The sequence below is a fragment of the Dipodomys spectabilis genome, unplaced genomic scaffold, assembly GCF_019054845.1.
Source record: "Dipodomys spectabilis isolate Male_0828 unplaced genomic scaffold, ASM1905484v1 ptg000069l, whole genome shotgun sequence".
Taxonomy (NCBI): domain Eukaryota; kingdom Metazoa; phylum Chordata; class Mammalia; order Rodentia; family Heteromyidae; genus Dipodomys; species Dipodomys spectabilis.
Genome location: NW_024870746.1, coordinates 3,015,344 through 3,034,926, shown reverse-complemented (window position 1 = coordinate 3,034,926; position 19,583 = coordinate 3,015,344). Strand labels below are relative to the sequence as shown.

Below are 19,583 nucleotides of genomic sequence, written 5' to 3'. Positions count from 1 at the left end.
TTAAGGAAAGTGCAAGAATACAGCCAGGAACCTGTGGCTCATGCCTATAATCCTCACTACTCAAGAGGCTGAGATCTGAGGATCACAGTTTGAAGCCAGACTGGACAGTAAAAGTCCATGAGACTCTTATCTCCAATAAACTACCCGCCAACCTCCCAAAACCCAGAAGTAGAGCTATGGCTCAAGTGGTAGAGTGCTAGTTTTGAGCAAAAGAAGTTCAGGGACAGCACTTAGACCCTGAGTTCAAACATCAGGACCCACACACACAACAAAGAATGCAGTGTAAACAAAGATATATACCAGAGAACATATGGATATAAAGTTTAGAAATATACCAAAGGTTAAAATACATAAATTACAAATGTTAGATTGAGCCCTCCCTGTATACTGTTAGAAGTATGCAATTTGCTTCACATTTCATAACTATGTCAATTTTTATTGTCATTGTGACAATTCAATGACTCTCTCTGTAGTTTTATTTGTTATTTATTTTTAATCTTTAAAAGGAGAAGTTTCATTAAATACTTTCTATGGCAACTTCAGACAGAATCTAAAATTTTACTTAAACGTTTACTGTGAAGTTGTACTATTTTCCTTACTCTGAAGATTGCTTGTTGTTTTTCCTTTACCTTGAGCTGTTCATAGAGTTAAGTCAAGAGACAAAGATCTTTATGTGAATGTCAGCATCAAATGTGCTCAAGTCATGGTTCAACTGAAGGAGATTGTTGGGAGCAGTAATTTTTATATCTGCCTTTGGGGTAAAATTCTATTTTAATCTGATGCTAAAAACTTTCTATAAGGGAAAACCCTAACTGCATTAACATGAAGTACATCAAACTCAAAGACTCAAATTCAAATGGCTCCCTTGCTTTCAGCACAACTTTTCCTCCTGTGACTCCTTTTCCCAAATAACTCCCCATTGACCTTCCTCCTCATTTAATCTTTTCTTGCAACGAAAACAATGGGATAAAGATACAGTCTGGAAACTGAAAAGATGAATGATTGTTAAATGAAACATCTCAATCTTAATGTTAAATTTCTAGAACTTGGCTGTGTGATTCCAAGAAAGGGAAAATAATTAAGTTACTTAAAGAATAAATTGTTAAATAATACAGCTAGAAAAGAGAACAGTGATCTCTGCATGGCATGGTGGTATATGCCTGTAATACTAGTACTTGGGAGGCTAGGGCAAGAGGATCAGGAGTTCTAAACCTGTCTGTGCTTCATTGGGAGAACTTTTTTCAAAACCAAACGAAACAAAAGAAAGAGGGACAGAAAGAGAGAGAGAATGTGTGTGCATATCTGGGAGAAAGGAAGGAAAGAAAAAAGGAAGGGAAGAAGGGAAAGAGGAAGGGAGGGAGAGAGAAGGTAGGAAGGGAGGAAGGAAGGAAGGAAAGAAGAAAGAAAGGAAAGAAGAAAGGAAGAAGAGGAGAGGAAGAAAAAAGGAAGGAGGGAGGGGGAAAAGGAAAGAACAAAGGAACAAAGAAACACAGAAGAGAAAAAAGGAACGAAAGAAAGATAAAAGAAAGAAATGAAAGAGAAAGGAAGGAAGGAAGGAAGGAAGGAAGGAAGGAAGGAAGGAAGGAAGGAAGGAAGGAAGGAAGGAAAAGAAACAATGGAAGCAAAGAAGGAAGAGCAATAGGGTCAGATAAAAGGTATCTATACCTATCCATTCTTGGTCTTACAAATATAGAATACAATAAATTTATCTTTAATTAATACTTCAATCCCATGTGTGGCTATGTGACCACTGAAGGAAGTTGTTTAGAGTCAGGACACATGACGTGTTTGTCATGATGCTCTAGGCTGGTTCTCTTTCCTTTTGCTTGTTATAGACTGGCCTCCTCTTCAACTACTCAGATCAGGGAAGGGGATGATACAATCCTGTGATTTCCAAAGACCTAATAAAAGAACTATCTTACATTTCTGAAGATTAAAAAAATGTAACTAATGACAATGAATACGATTATATACTTATAAAAATACAATCAGTACACATGCCTTAATCAGGGCATTATCTCTATATTGGGAGCAATCTAAAATCAGATCAATGTAGGCAATCAGCCTCAGATAGCCTCTCTGGGTGTTATTTTATTTGGAGAGTAACTGACGATGCTGAATTATAAAATACGTTCTAATCAATGGAGGGAAGTGCGTGTGTGCATGTCCATCGGTAATTGCCAGAAAATGAGGTAGCTCTGCCCCTCTCCATGGAGAATATCCTCCTTAAGAGATGGTCATTAGTGTCATATGTAAGAATGCTCAGATGTGAGGGGGCCTCCAAGGACACCTGGAACCTTGTATAAATGGTCCCACCTGGGCTCAGGCAATGTACCAGGTCCATAGGAAGCAAAAGTGATAAAGATCCAACAGGACACATGGATCCTAATGTCAGCACAATTTCTAGGCACAACTTAGGGAAGAAAAGGACTAAAATGAAACCTTAGATCTGTATTCTTACAGTCAACTAGAGGTTCTTGGAGAAAAAGCAGTTTTATTTCCTGGTTCTTACCAGGGAAATAGTTATATGAACACGGGTGGAAATAAATGGCGTATCTGTCCTGTTGCAACAAAAGTAAAATGTGAAAAAATTGTCTGAGCATGCAAAAATTAACAGATTACCAAGATGATGCAGAAACGTGGTTCACCATGCTGCATCTGCTGAAAGCACTTGTTGCTATATAACGTGCACAAGATGACCCAAACTTCATGGCTGTGCCAGCAGCAGCAGTCTGTGACAGCAAACACCAGTAGAAGCCATAAATATGCATAAACTAATCCTCCCCACAAACACACCGAAAAATTACACAGACCAGAGACTGCCTTGCATTCACTGTCAGTCTGCCAACTGTAGACTGAAGCTGGCTGATGTTCTTATTGTGAGGGAGGAGGCCACAGAGGAAGATGAGGAGGGGAGAGAAATACATATCTCCCTGTGTCAGCCAGCTGAGAGGGGGAAGGTGAACGCTCATGTCTCCAGTGTATCTCCAGGCCCAACTGGGATCACAGGGTTAGGAACAGTTGTTGTATTCCTGCTCAGATTGGAAGGCCCAGATATGAACCCTAGATTATATGCCCAAGATTATAAAAATCTAAATACAGGAATCAGGATGTAAGCCCAGGTAATTTGATACCAGAGCCTGAACTTGCAACCACATGCCAATTTATTTCTGTATAAATATAATATTGAAGGAATGTTAACAGATCCCACACACATATTTTCACATACATACTTTCGTGACATTTACAAACAGAAAAATGAATAACATCTTATGAGAGAGAGCAAGCGAACAAGAGAGAGAGTAAAATGGGCAAATTAATTATAGTTTATTCATGTAGAAGTATATTGTACAGCTGTATGATAGAGTTAGCATAAGTGGGTCTCAACAAGCTATAGAAGAATGCACATAATTTGATTCTACTTCAGAATTATAAAATGGATAAAAATAAGTACTATTTTTAGTGATTTGAAAACAGATAGCAAATAATAGCAGCATACAAAACTCAGTAGGTACTTCAGAGAAGAAGAAAGTGGATTATCCTAGAAGAGGACACAATGGCTTCACAAGTATTGGTGTGTGTGTGTGTGTGTGTGTTGTGTGATAGTCATATTGGTATTTGAATTCAGGATCTTTTACTTGATAGGCATGTGTTCTACCACTTAGCCCACTATTCTAGTTCTTAAATCTGGTAGTAGGTACATAGCTATTTCTTCTATTGTTATGCCATTACATCTTACACATGTACTTATCAATATTATTTTGTGTATCTAAGCAGTGTACAACAACGTTAAGGAATCCAATGTTCTTATGAGGAATTTTTTAAATATTGGTAACTTTGCAAACTATGCAGCTCTTTTGGAACTGTTAAATAAAAGTTTACATTTTAAACTCAACTTTTCTTCTTGCTTTTTATCTCTAATTGCTTTTCATTTAATTATTATTTTAGGTTGCTTATGCCAGAAAAAAGTAAAATAAATAAGTGTAGAAAATTATACTATTTCACTGTTTATTTTATTAAGCTCATTTGTTCTTGCCTTTGTTGTTCCAAAAGCAATTTAAATCATTACTCAAAAATTAGAAAATTTAGTCAAATAAGAGCAGAAAAGAAACAACACACATAATTCCGCCATTCAGTGTGAAAATCCTTTTAAGTGTTTTGCATTGCTGTCTGAATTAACATAACTATGGGGAAAGTGGTTATTTTTGTGATACACATTCTATTCTGTAATCTACAATAACTTGTTTAATCTAAATCAAGAGGAGGGAAACTATGAAATGTGCCCCCCTCAGTCATTACCTCAAAGCAGGAGAAAAGTAGTCTAGATGGAATTTGGGAGTGTCAACTCTTACCCATTGGATTGGTTGTGTGAGCTCTATTTTTGAGGTGCTTTGTGAGAAGGGTTCAGTAGGCCATGAGTGTATGGATTTAAGGAGACTGCCATTGAGAACAAGTCTCAAATGCTCAGTACTGTACTGTAGATGCTTCATTCATTTCTCCCACAATATAGCCCAACTTTGAACAAATATTATTTTACTTTATCACTTAAACAAATGGATTCGGAGGATCACCATGTCTTTGAGCACCATTTTGAGCATCCTTTGATTTGGAGGGAGAAGACCGATTTTTCACAAAAGAACATAGTAGATCACCAAAGATTTAAACACACAACACAACAGCACTGAGAGAGAGCTTCTCTGAGGCAACTGAGCTATGTTACACAGATATTGGAGGTTAAACTGTCACTGAAATTGTCTCTTAATTTTTTTTTAATTAAGTTGCTTTTTGACTGTATTTGGTTGAAACTGCATGTAATAAATCAGCAAATAAGGTAGAAGCAAGCATGTACAAAAGGCTCAGGAGAGGAGAGGGAAGGAGAAGGGAGGGAAAGAGAGAGAAAAAGGGGAGGGAGAGAGAGCAAGAGACAAGGCAAGAACACTGGACCCTTGTATGACCATCCCAGCCTCCAGGGCCTCTGCTTTTGAAATGGCTCCCACTGATAACTCTAGTTCACTGGCTACATGTTCTAGAACATAGAGCTTAGACCAAAAGTTGTGTAAATCACTCCACCCAATACATCAAGTTCATATCACTTGAGATCTTTCAGGTACCATGGTTGTATTTGAAAAAGCCTATCCTTAAAAACATCATAGTAGATATCATGAAGTCAGTAATGGCTAGAAGTATTCAAAATTTTAATTGCTTTATGGACAATATTGTACATTATAAGAATCTCAATGTTCTTACTTCCTTAGTTAAGAACATTGCAAAGGAAGGTACCCAAATCTCCATTCAATACCTGACGCAGCAATAGGAAATGTGCTCATTCTCTTACTCATGTAACTATAACCCCTCCGTACAGTATCTTTACAATAAAAAATATATATTACAAAAATACCTGATGCAGGTGACTATGAATGTTCATTACCATGTCAGGGCTAAGCTTGTGATAAAAAAGTGATAAAGTAGAGAAGCAACAGAAGTTAGAGAATTGGATTAGAATCTCATAGACTAAATCACCAGAGTTGACATGTCATATCTCAGTTGTCTCTTGTGTTACCAAAGGCAGATTATCCATCATATTGAAGGAGTAGGTTTGGACTCTGGGAAAGGCTCCACTACAAAAGATACGGGGCTGTATCCTGAAGTAACACACATTTCCTTTTGAAGCTAATGTGTAATTCTGATGTTATCCATCCCTGATGCTACATGCTGAACAGATCCTCCTTTTATCCATTAGCTCCCCAAGCCTTCTTATTAACACTTCAAGAGAAGCAACCTTGTGTAGTAGAAAAAGCAGGGACTTTACCATGTCCCTACATCTCCAAATTCTGGTTTTTCCATTCCCTAGCTACTTGTCTTTGGGCATGTTGATGCCTTTCTGATTCTTGTCTATGAAAAAGAGACAATAAAACCTACCTTGCAGGGATATCTTATAGAGAAACAGAAAATCATGTGACTACCACCTACCAGAATGGCTAGTTTAGACTGAGTTCAGTAAATGTCCCCGGGCTAGGAGAAAAATAATCCAGGATTTCACAACTGAGTTGCTATTTGTTTCTACATGAAAGGAATTAAAAAAAACGAATTTGGAATCAAAGAAAGATTAGACAAATGGGATTGCATGAAACTGCAGACCTTCTTTCTACATGGCAAAGGACATGGCTAGCAAGGTCAATAGAAAGCCCACAGATTGGGAGAAGATCTTCACTAGCAATACAACAGACAAGGGTCTCATATCTAAAATATACCTGGAACTCAAAAAATTAAATCCCCCAACAACAAATCCTCAAAGAAACAACTGCCCCATTAATAAGTGGGCTAAAGACTTAAAGAGAAACTTCTCTGAGGAGGAAAGAAGGATGGCCAAAAGACACATGAAGAAATGCTCAACTTCTCTAGCCATAAAAGAAATGCAAATCAAAACAACATGGAGATACCACCTCACCCCAGTTAGAACGGCTATAATCAAGAAATCCAATAACAACAGATGCTGGGGGGATGTAGCCAAAAGGGAACCCTACTGCGTTGTTGGTGGGAGTGTAAACTTGATCAACCACTCTGGAAAGCAGTGTGGAGGTTCCTCAAAACACTCCACATAGAGCTCCAGCAATCCCACTTTTGGGTATTTACCCAAATGATCACAAACAAGGCAATACTGAAGCTACCAGTACAACTATGTTTATTGCAGCATTATTTACCATAAGTGAAGATATGGAATCAACCCAGATGCCCTTCAGTAGATGAACAGATCAAGAAAATGTGAATTCTGTGCCTCCATCAGAAAGAATGACATTGCTCCATTTGTTAGGAAATGGAAAGACTTGGAAAAAAATTATACTAAGTTAAGTAAGCCAGGGCCAAAGAAATATAGGTCCCATAGATTCTCTTATTTGCAATAACTAGTATAAGTTTAGGACAAGCAGAAAAGGTCAAAAGCTAGGTGCATATGACCATATAAGATGATCTTAAGAGAAATGAACCCCAAGATAGGGACACAAGAGGTTCTACCCTTCATGTTGTTGTTTTTAATGTACTTAAAATATACTATGTGATTTTTTTTTTGTTTCTCTTGTGTGTTCTTCCTGCATGGTATAATCCCTGTTTTCACTGTATTTGATTCTGGTGCCCTGAATCTTGTATATACATTTTTCTAATTTAGGGAGGAGAAGGGGAATATCAAAAGCTGAAATAAGGACACAGGTTGACCCATTGTAACAATGGGTTATACAAGACATTATATTGAAAAAGAACTTTACAACTTGGGGAGGGGGGTGCAAGAAGGAGTCTGGGAGGTTGGGAGGGAAGGGATAGTAGGAGAAAAACAAAGGAGGAGGTAAAAATGCTTGATAAGACATGTACTCATAACCTTACTCATGTAACTGTAACCCTTCTGTACAGACTCTTTACAATAAAATAATAATAAATCAATTGGGGTGTTACTTTCCAATCTTCTCCTTGTCCAGCTTTAAAAGATAATTACTTCTTCACAAGACTGCCTCACTAAACATTTCCTAATTCTTCTGGCCATGAGCCCTTTATGATCCAGAGCCAGAGGGGCCAACAGTGCTCTCAGGCAAGATATAGTACAGCCTGAGGTGGAACTGGAGGGAGCTATAGAAGAGAAAGCTGGCTGCTTCTGTGCTGTGGGCAGCCATGAGAGCAGAGGTGTAACCTGGGCTGCTTCAAGGCATGAGGAAATATCCACATCAAGGGGAAAAGGACAAGTAGGGAGATGCAGAGGTTGAAGTGCCCCTTTCATCCTTACACCATTCACTTCCTTGTGATCTGGTTGATTTCCTAGAACCCGAGTTGTTCTGGAATTGAAGCAACTGCAAGGCACAAATATCTGGAAGTGTAAAGAAGATTAAGTGAGGGGACTGAGGAAGCCCCGACCTCCTCTCTCATTCTACAGAATGGTCATAAATTCTTAAAGGAAGACTTTTTCCACAAATTCAGGCAAAACAACCATGTTCTGTAATTGTGAATTCTCTGAAAATGACATCCATTAATGTGGAGTCTCGGGAAGTCCCCCTCCCCACACGCACATCAGTTAGGATGAAATCCTCTGTATTTTATGGAGTCCTGTTACATATGCAATCTTGATAAGCAAATGAGGTGAGCAGTATCTCCTTAAACTTCCTAAGTCAGCAAACAAAGGTCTCTAATCCCAAGACAAATTGTTTTTCTACTGCTGCAAAGCTATTTCCCCCACTCACATTCATTGTTTATTTCAATCCCCTGACTCTAACCTTTCATCTCAAACATCACCTGCAGGAACTTCTCACCACACAACACACTCAACAACTGTCCAGCCACAGCAAGCCAGTGACGACAGGCATGGAGGGATGATTACCAGTAATTGTCTGAGGCAATAAGAGCGAAAAGGAACTTGGTACCAGAATGTCTGAATTCAAATCCTCATCTCAGGTAAGAAGCCATGTCAGGTTTGTTTTGTATTATAGCCTATAACTACCTGTGAGATAGTTATAATAATAGTAGTTACTTCAAAAGTTGTGGGAAAGGTCATATAAGGTCACAAGCATGGTCAGATGGCTTTGATTAGTGCTTGGTACATGTTTAGCACAAACTACAAGTGTTAGCTCACATCTCTAACTTGGCACAGCTGTTTTCTAACTCAAGAATTACAACCTCTGTAAGCACTCAAGTCACAAAGGAGAAATAAAGAAATCCCCACTTCATTCTGAAGTAGTATTTTGTTCCCTGGAGGGATCTCTTTCTTTTTTCTCATTTATACATCTTCAGACAATTTATGAAAATACAGTTTTAAAAAATCTCTATGGCATAACTGAGACTGAAGGCAAAATAAGAAACTTCTAATAGAAATTCAGGTACGTTAAGCCAAGCAGTGGTTCCTAGCTCACAGTTAAGATTTTTCACACATTCAATAATAAAAATTTAAATCTCTTTAATTCATCAGCAAAGATATCCAAATCCTTCTCAAACAGACTTTCCTAACATTCAGCCTTCATACTACAGAAAAGATCAACTGCTAAGAGACATAATCTACAGATTACTCATCCAACTTTCATGATATTGCATGCCTCCCATCAACCAGGCACAGTGCCAGCCCTGAGAAATTTCATAGAAAACTGTACAGACATGGCCCTGTACTCTCAGAGCTTGAAAATCTAGAGTTATGTGTGTTGTCGAGTACAGATTCCACTAACAATATGTGGCTATTTTAATGTAGATTTCATTAAAATTAAAAGTAAAGTTTTTTTCAGTCAACTAGCCACATTTCAGGTTTTTCCTATTCACACCTAGGGGCAACCTCAGCTGGCCAGTGCCCATAAGGGATATTTCTAACTCTGTGAAAAGTTCTGTTGGGTATTGCTGGTCTACAGAAAGCTACATGTAAGGGAACAAAGAGACTAGGATGTGTGTCAGTTTCTGTTACTGTAACAAAACAAAAGCCTGTGAAAAGTCAACATACAAGGGGGAAAGGTTTGTTTCAGATCACAATTTTGAATGTTTCAGAGTTTGTGATCAACTGGCCCCATTGTTTTTGGATCTAAAGTGACACAATATGTTACAGTGAGTATATGTGGAGGAGGTAGCTCATTTACCTCATTTCAGAAAGGAGAGAGAGAAAGAGAGGTGGGGGAGGGAGGGAGGAAGAAAGAGAGAGGGGGAGAGAAAGAGAGAGAGGGAAAGAGAGAGAGAGAGAGAGAGAGAGAGAGAGAGAGAGAGAGAGAGAGAGAGAGAGAGAAGTCAGTCTTGGGAAATGACAACTTGTTCCCAGATCTTAGAGATTGCATCACTTCTCAACCATAGTAATAAATTATTGTCTGGTGAGCAAGCTTTTTTTTTTTTTTTAACACATGGGCTTTCAGTTCCATTTATCCAAATCCACCATTTGGAAATTCTACAATGGAGAAAAACAAGTGCTAAGGGGAAAACCTCTGACTCCACCTTGAAAGAAGAGCTTAGGAAAAAAATTTTCTTAGTGAAAGTGAAACTGTGCCACCAAGTGGCAACTTCCTCTTTCTTAAAAGCTAAGCAAGCTGTTTCCAGGATGCAAGCATAAGACCCTAAAATGACCTTGAGAACTTGGTGGTACCAAAAGTCTTTGAGGAGTAGAACCTGGAGAATGAATGGCAGGACCTCAAGGGCCTAAATGGGAGGAGAAGGCCGTTGCTAACTGCTGGAATGAGCCATAATCATTCAGAAGTTCTACTCAAATATCACGTGTAGACTGCACATGAAGGCTACAGTCCATCAGATCTCTATTTCCCCTTACTCTGCTACCAGCCAAGAGGGAAGACAGATTTGAGCATGGCTCCTGTCTTCTCATCATTGTACACCTTCAATAATATTCTTCAATTTTGCAAACAAAAACAAAAACACAGTGCTATAGTACTGACTTCTATGTATGTCAGGCAGTGGTGGGCCTGATTAACTCGTTTAACAAACATCTTCTGAGTATTTAATAAGTAGCACCTACCATGTGCCATGTGCGAGATTAGTACAAAGAAAGGTTCTTCCTCAAATGAACCCTTAGATATGTATTTAAATGTTTTTTTTCTTTCATGCATTTGTTCCTAATGCATTTATAAGATTATCTCTGTTGCTTTGTATGTCCCTCCCCCACAGTATAACCCCTGTTTTCACTATATTTGATGTCAGTATAACTTGTGGAGGAGATGGGGAAAAACAAGTCGTTTAAGGATATAGGTGGACCTGTTGCAACAATGAGAAGTACAAGTTGTCATGTCGAAAACGAGCTTTACAACGTTGGTGGGGGGGGGGGGAGTGAACTGGGTGGGGGGGGTGGGGGGAGGCTGGGAAGGGATGTGAAGGGTAAACAAAGGAGGAGGCTGCAATGCTTGATAAGAAATGTATGCATTATCCTGCCCATGTAATTGTAACCCCTCTGTACAGTATGTTCACAAAAAATAAATAAATAAAATAAAATAAAAAAAGAAAGGTTCTTCCTCACCGTGTATCTCAGTAATGGAAGATAATAAACAAACACACATTTACGGTAATTTCTGGTTAGGATGGGTGTATTGAGGAAAATCATAGGTAACAAGGAGAGGCTACTTTAGTCCGGACTTGCTTAAGTTGGGAATCTTGAAAATTTATGGATATGGCTGAGTGATTTTTTTCCATCTGTGTTCAGGAACCCTGGAGAAGGTTCAAAGAAAGCGGACAGATGGTCCCTTGTAACAGATGAATGATCTAACCACAGAAGAAAGGAGACAGAGAAGTGTTAAGGTTCTGGACACTGTAAACAGTGTGTTAACAGAAGAGACAATAAAGGCAAGTTGTATGTATACATCAAAAAATCACAAGTTAAAACTGCAGATCTGAGGAAGGCAAATGGAGACAAAAGGCAGGGGTAACTGAGGGACAGAACTGACAGGAGCACCAGAGAATCTGGTAGGGTATAGTCAGAAGAGTAAAATGTTCAACTCTGCTTGTTCAGAAAAAAAAAATGTAAAAAAAATAAAATAAAATAAAAAGTAAAATAAATTAATTAATTAAATAAATAAAAACTCCTCAGCTGTTACTTGAAAAAAAAGAGTTCCTGGGAGTGAGCATAGGACTGGGTGGGAAAAGCAGACAAGCAGAGTTGCTAGCCAAGTGAAGGCACCCAGGATGTGACTCACTCCTGCAGTACACAGCTCAGGATGCCTTCCACAGGTAAATCTTGCTTCACAGTTGTATTATGTTCCTCCTGCAGAAAGGCAGCCATATCCTACCACTTCCTGCCCTATTCTTGGAAAAAGCTCCTGTTACAAGTCCTCTGCTTGAACTGAGTGCGCTCCCACAGCCACAGGGCTCAGATTAACATTCAAGGATTACACTTTCTGGCTAGAATGTGCTCCATGATGCTTCCTGACCTTCCTGAGCTCTGGGATCCATCCTGGATGAGATAAGGCCATTTCATCTCAAGCTCCAGGTCTGTCCCTGGAAACAAAAACAAGTTGATACAAGCTGCAGGGTGGAAGGGGGATGATGTAAGGAACAATGAAGACATTCCTGAACCTTCCCATCCCCAGCAGTGTTAACGTTTACGCTGGGCCTTGAACTCAGGGCCTTCAATCACATCTTCACTTCTGGCTTTTTTTTTTTTTTGGTTAATTAGAGATAAGAATCTCATGGACATTCCTTCCCAGGCTGGCTTTGACCAGCGATCTTCAGATTTCAGTCATAACTTCTCATTTTAGCTTCCACCATTGGAAGCACTTGTCTTTCAGTTTAGGCTCCCTAGCTTGCAATTAAGGTACATATCCTGAAAGCTCACTTCAATAGGGAAAAGAGTGAATTAGGAGCTAAAAGGTAGTATGTATCATAAGGAGTAAACTATTTACAAAGCACGGTCTGTCCTTTGCCTTCCTTGTAAGGACTAGGAAACCCCTACTCTCTCGACAGGCCCCACTCACTGGGCTCCCCATAGTAACAAAGCCATCCTCCACCTTTGCCTCCTTCCCTCATAAAGCACTCTCTCCTCCGGGACACTACTATTTCTCTTCTGAAACTTTTCCTTTAAAACAAAATCTATCTAGCTTCCTAATGAAGCCATTTTTCCTTGACACAAAGAACAATGTTTTATTCATCCTGGTTGCCTTGATACACATTGTAATACATAATACATAGGATGCATATAATGCATGATGGAGGAAGGAAAGGTAAGATAGAGAAAAAAATGGAAAGAAAGGAGACATACATAAAATCAGAAAGGAGAGAGACAGTGAGTCAGCAGGAGAAACTTTGATGAAATCATAAACGTTACTATTTTTTACCTTTATAAGAACAGTGTGACTCGGGGTGAAGGGGCTGAGGTCAAAGGCTCCTGCCTGGCTTTGTGACTAGCTGTCTCTGTGTGTCCCCAGATATCGGTGTCCTCTCCTGTAATATCACACTAACCATGTCTACTTTGGGTCTTTCTCAGGAGACTCAAGTGAGATTTTCAAGGGAAACTCTTTGGGAAATCTAAAGGGCAGTGTACCTAGATGCAATCATGTCATGGGGGTTTTCTCCATTTGGCTTCTCCCAGGTTGGAGTGTGTTTGGCTATGATTGAGTACTGTCTCACCTGCATAGATAAGCTGGAGGAAATCACACTTACATGTGAGTTTCCACAGTTTTCTGGTTTATTTTACTCGTCAACTGTGCCAATATTGGTTCTCCATAAATGTCAGCAGAGTATTCATCTCAGAAATGCTGTCAATAACAGCTACAAAGCCTATCCCAAATCAGTTTGGGGAGGGAACTGCCTCTTCTCTGCACTTAACCAAGGAAGGACTGAGAGGGAGGAAAGATGGAGGGAAGTTTTCATAGACCTCAGTTCATTATTTTTAGGTCTTATCCTGGTATGTGTGCATAAGGTGCCCACAATGATCCTTTCCTCTCTTTTTAAGTCAGTATTTATCATTGTCTGAATGTAATAGAACATGAACTCATTCTCAAATCGTCCCTTTCTTTGTTATCCTACAGAGCCCAACAAAATGCTTGTTTTTTCTTCTGTAGAGCTCCTAAATAACTTTAAAATCAGTTCTAGAATCGCTGCATCCTTCTACTTTCTTACAAATAATTTCTGTCTCCCAAAGATTCCAATTAAAAAGTAGAAGGTGAGAGGATTTCAAAAACAATTGCAGATGCTTATTTAGAGCCTTACTAAGCAATGAGGTCATCAAATCCACCTCATCTCAGGTTTTCTTATATATTCATCATTGCTGACAGGGAAAATCCACATGATTGATTTTAACTTAGTTTTATTTTGCAAAAACTTTTGGCTTGCTCCAAGTAAGTGTTAGGGCCTATGCAGATTAGGATATTTCTTTGTTAATACAGAATGGGAGGAGGAAGTGCCAATATTATGCACTGAATGTCAAATTATCTCTAACACCCAGAAGATGTAAAGGGATTGCTCCAGAACTGAGAAACTGGAGTAGTTCAAAGTGACAAGAGGGTTTCTTCTCATGGTTACAGATGAGTCCACTGGGGCCACACAACCTAGAGTGGCGTTTACAAGCCAGATACCAAGCTGGCTTCAAACTGAGATTCTCAGATCTCAGCTTCCTGAATAGTTAGGTTTACAGGAATAAGCCCCTGGAATCCAACTTTGAAATATATGGTATGTGTGTATGTGTGTGTGTGTGTGTGTGTGTGTGTGTGTGTGTGTGTGTGTATGTCATGAATAATTCATGACATTAGTGTGCTCAATATATGCATACATATTTACATACACAAACTGAATAAAAACCTGAATATAAAAACTAAGCATGATAGGAATCATAACTATACAGACCAATTTTTGCAACTGTATATTTTATGAAGCTAAATATAAATTAAATATCTCCAAATACAATGTATCAGATGTGCTATTGAAGACAATACCAAAGAACATCAAAAACCTGTTTTTTGTGGTGATTATATGTTGATGTATCAATATTTTGGCTATATTGACTTAAATTGACCATATTATTTTTGTTTTAATTTTTGTCTGTGCCCTCCTCCCAGCTGCCCTCCTATGTGCACATGTATTACTACCATATTATTAAACTGATTTCATGCATTTCTCTTTAGTTTTTTAGTATAGTTATTTGGAATATCTGAGACTAAACACAAGCTCACATTACGTTTACATTGGACAGTTAAACACGGACATCCATGGATTTATTTCCATTTCTGTCCTCCCTAGCTGTGAAGTGGGCTCAAAATATTTCTAGGTCTTTCATGAAAAAAAGGTCTGATAGTGCCTACTATATAGATTTGATGAGAACTACAACTGAACTATATGTAATTCAAGTCGTGCATTCATAGTTCACGAACCCAGTATGCTCAATATGTGCTATGACTATACTCTTACGATTACAATTGTCACATATGAGGACAGCAAGAAACTGGGAAATATCATGCAATGCTGGAAGTAAAGAGTTTATTTCTTTTCCTTGTATCAAATGTCCATTTGGATGCGTGTGACGGACCTATGGCCTTATTCCCAAGATGTGCAGCTATGTATTAGAACCCCAGTAATATTCCCTCACACCTCATCAACCAGTGCTTGCTGTTGATTGAATAGTTCCCTATAGGTCTCCAAAAAGCACAACTAACGAAAAGGTGTCCTGAATTAATTCAGGAAGGAGCAGGACTAAAATCTGTGGCACTGAGCCAGGAATATAAAGGGGCTCTGATGCTGAACTAGCCTTTATACTTTTCAGGAAGTCATTAGCTTCTCTAGGATCTGTTTCTCAATCAATTAAGTAAGGATAATAGAAAATGCTATCATGAGGATTAAATAAGTGAAAGACAGAGAAGAGAAAGGGAAACCCTTTAGCTACCCAGCACTATGCCAGTGCCAGTATCAATGCTTTACTTTTACAACCATCACTGCAGGATTAGCTTTATTCACAGACAGAACATACCATTCCTTCTCCTTCTGTGGCATTATTTCTAAGGATCCCTATCCTGTTCTTCTAAATCTCCCTAAACTGTTATCTTAAACTGTCTGTGATAAGATTCAATTCCTATGCTGTAAAAAATTACAATTTTCCTTTAGAAAATATATAAACAGGCGCTGCTGCTCATGCCTGTAATCCTCAGTACTCAGGAGGCAGAGATCTGAGGATTGCAGTTCAAAGCCAGCCTAGGCAGGAAAGTCTGTGAGACTCTCATTTCCAATAAATTACTCTTGGAAGTAAAGCTGTGGCTCAAGTGGTAGAGTTCTAGCCTTGAGCAAAAGAAACTCAGGGCTAGCACCCAGGCCCTGAGTTCAAGCGCAAGGACCTACATCAAAAAGAAAAAAGAAAAGATATAAAAGATAACCACTTGTGAAATAAACTAGTAACATTACTTCAATTCATTATTCCTACAGAGCCAGTCACCTAGCAAGTCTGAAGAAATGGGCAAAGAACAGATTGAGTTTTCACTCATTTATTCTTATACTCAATCACTTTGACAAAATATGTTACTGAAACAAGAAAGATTAGCAGGTCAAGGCGGGTCAGGATGCAGGGGAAAGCTAGTCATGTGGTTTAGATTACATGATCACCTTGTTCATAACTTTGCTTAAAGGATACCTTCTGAATAAAGTCATGAGCAAGGTGATTATGCAGATATCCAGAAAGAACATTCTAGAAAAAGAAAATAATTCCTTTGAAATCTCTGGGCCAGGAGCACATGCATAATTCCAGGGGACCTTGAAGTTCCCCATGTGGTTACTATAGAACAAGAAATTATTGTAACAGAAGAGAAGGTCAGAGAAGGAACTGGAAGGAGACAGAATGGATCACTTGGGAGCTTAGGGATGGAAACCCACAAATTGTAGTGTCCAAACTGGAACAAATTTGAGAGTGAAAAAAGTGGTTACTAATCATTACACTACAGTAACGGTTATAAACCAGTTTCATGACCCTCTCTAAATAAATGGGGCCTGTGGTTTTTACTTTGAAGCAAACAGGAAATCACACCTAGAATGAGTTCAACTGGTATTCAGAAACTGTGCTAAGTAGTCAGACAGAAAAGTCCTCAAGAAAGAGATACTTGCAGAAGTAATATGTCCTAAGGTTGAAATTGTATATTTAGATTTTTTTAAATCATTAAATAATTGATCCGTTAGGCTATCTGTACTCTATGGTCTTTACTTTTCTTTCCTACAGATTATTTGCCAGGATCTATTGAGATATGGGTAGAGTAGACTGAGAGATGTAGGTAAAGTGACTGAGATGTTTGTTCAGTTTGCCAGTCATAAAAGCAGAAGTGAGTCTGCTGCCTACAGTCAACATCCAGAAAAATTGCTCCCCAGTCCTTCAAAAGATAAACAAGGAAGGTGACCAAGGAGGAACACAGAGAAAGAATGTTTTGTTTTCAATTGTGGTAATAAATATGTATGTATATGTATCATACATACATTTACATATGTAACATATTACTTTAGCCTTTGGCATGTGTATAATTTGGTAGCATTAATCATATTCACAGTGCTGTATGTGTACCATTATATTGCTTACTCTCCAAAGCTGTTATCAACTCTAATTCTCTTTGCATTTTAAAGTGTAGTCTAAGCTTTGACTTATGTTCCAACTTCCATGGTGATGAAATTCTGATGTAGCTATAAGCCCTCTGTACATCATCTTTATAATAACAAGTTAAAAAATAAAAGGAAATTCATGTGGCCAACTGACTTTTCTGATCTGAATTCTATGGTAACTCAAATGTCACCACATACAACTCAATATTTAAATTTTACTTTTTCTTTAACATCCTATGGGATATCCTAAATGGTCTTGAGATTTACTTAGTTTGCAAGCAAACAAAAAGAGGAGAAAAAGAAGCCGCTCCTGTATTCCCCAGCCTTCCTGGCAAGTAGAAAATCCATGTGACACAGTATTAAGCGAGGCCTTATGGGAAGACTTGTTAATGCAAAGAAAAACAATGACATGCTCCATAATACTCATGATATAGACTTTCTGAAACAAAAATCCAAAATACACACATACATACAAATGTTAATGCAAAAAATAGACCCGTTGTCTAAAGGAAGATAATGTGGGAAAAGAAATCTAAAAATAAGTAAGATGGTAACACAATATCCAAATTAGCCTGATTACTTAAATTAGATTCATGGATGTCAAATTGGATTAAAACAGTTTCTATGCCGTTCACAAAAGATGTATAAAGCATACAAATATTCAAGCATTGTGAAGGAAGGAAAGTGATGATTTATATCAGTCAGATGCTAACCAGAAAAGCAGCTAGTATAAGTACATTAATATTAGTCAAAGAAGACTGTGAGACAAATAGTGTCATTCAAGACTGAGTTTCTATACAATGATTAAACGTTAATGTCGTCAAAGCATTATAACAATTCTACATGTATGCACATCATAAAATAGACTCAACAGATATAAATAAAAACTGGTAGACATCCATGAATAAATTGACAATTCTAATCCAACAGTGGGAGATTAGAGTATACTTCCTTCAATAAATTGTAATTTTAGCAAAATACAGAAAAGCCGGGAGCTGGGAAGGTGGCTCAGTGGTAAAATGCTTGCCTTGCATGCATGAGGCCCTAGGTTCGATTCCTCAGCACCATATAAGCAAAAAGAAAAAAAAAGCCAGAAGTGGCACTGTGGCTCAAGTAGTAGAGTGCTAGCCTTGAGCTGAAGAGCTGAGGAACAGCGCCCAGGCCCAGAGTTCAGGTCCCATGACCGGACCCCCCCCAAAAAATACAGAAAAGCTGAACAACATAATTAACATTGATCTGATGAAATACTTAGAAATAAAGCTATTGTTTTATAAAAATGGGTGACCAAAGGTCCAAGAATAGTTATCAAAGGAATCTGATTTGTTCCTTAAGCCCTAAGGGTTTAGCCATATCCATGAGAAATTTAGGGTCTAATCTTGCAATGAACAGAAACAAAATTTTTTATAATCAACTAGAAAAAACAGAAATTAAAATGTATTAGAGGAGTTTTAGAAGCCATACTACTTAAGTACTTGAATCCATGGAATGAGCTCATCTGCTGGGCATTTTTTTTTAACTCAAGGACACGTTATTATAATAGAGTTTTATACTCTGATGCTTTCAAACTAATATATCATAGGCATTTTGTTCTGTAGTTGTTCTTGTCTTTTATCTAGAAACAGCTTCTCAGCCCCTGAGTTTCTCTCTCCTTTAGCCAGAAATCAAAACCCTCTTCTAAATATAAATTCCTTTCAATGGGACACCCGCAGACAAACACACCCAGAAAATCAGAATTCCTTTCAAACTCAGCCCGGGTCAACTCCCTCAACAATGTTTTTTAATTCCTGCTGAAGCCAAATGCATTTCCCTTTGTTACAGTCTCAGTTGTGGTGAAAATAAAAGATGACTTCAGTCAACGAAGGTTTAGAATCGTGACTGCCTACTGTTTTTCCCTTCTGGAAGGTGGTCAGTACTAATGCTTCTTTCACACACATCCATCAACCAGTATTTCCTACTACTTTTCTAATTCCATAAAATCATGAACCTATACCCAGTATTTCCTAGTAATTTTCGAATTAGCCACGAGATCCCATAGCTTTTGCCAGAGAAGTTCCCACAGGTCTTACCCTCACTCAGGTCTCTTTCCATGGAAGTTTAGTCTTAAAGTCAGAACTCAGGACTGAGCACTGGTCTGCTGACACAGAAACACTCATCAGATAGATGTCTTCATTGTCATTCCAGGTGGGACAAGGTGAGAAGAGGATTTGAAAACTAACATGGAGAAAGTACCAATGACTACTTTTTCTTGAAACAGCCCTTGAACAACCTTGCTGTTTATTTAGCTGGCTGCTAAGTCCTGGGGAAAGAACGCAATTATTACAGGATTTTTTTAAGGCTCCACCCTCTATATTTCTAAGCTTTCAGTTTCCTTCTTCAGACAAGCCTGAACAGTTTTTCTCCTATTAGCTTGAGATCTCAAAGATATTTTTAGTATAGGAAACTGAGAGCTAACATATCTCTTCCTTTAGTGTGTAGTCTCCTAATTTTCAGGAGCTACTCTGTAGTAGCCACTGTAGTCTAGGATAGTGGACAAAAGACAGTACAGTGGTCACCTCTTCCTTGTCACTTGCTTTCTGTGATCT

At 38.4% G+C, this 19,583-nt stretch overlaps 1 protein-coding gene across 6 annotated transcripts in view; it reads right to left on the bottom strand.

Annotated features, from left to right (window-relative positions):
• Positions 1-19,295, bottom strand: part of Aim2 (absent in melanoma 2) — a 45,382-nt gene extending 26,087 nt beyond the window's left edge. For all 6 annotated transcript variants that reach the window (XM_042681966.1, XM_042681969.1, XM_042681964.1 and 3 more), the window contains exon 1: positions 19,068-19,295. The gene's annotated coding sequence lies outside the window, so the exon portion shown is untranslated. The remainder of the gene's footprint in view (positions 1-19,067) is intronic.
• Positions 19,296-19,583: the final 288 nt, after the last annotated feature.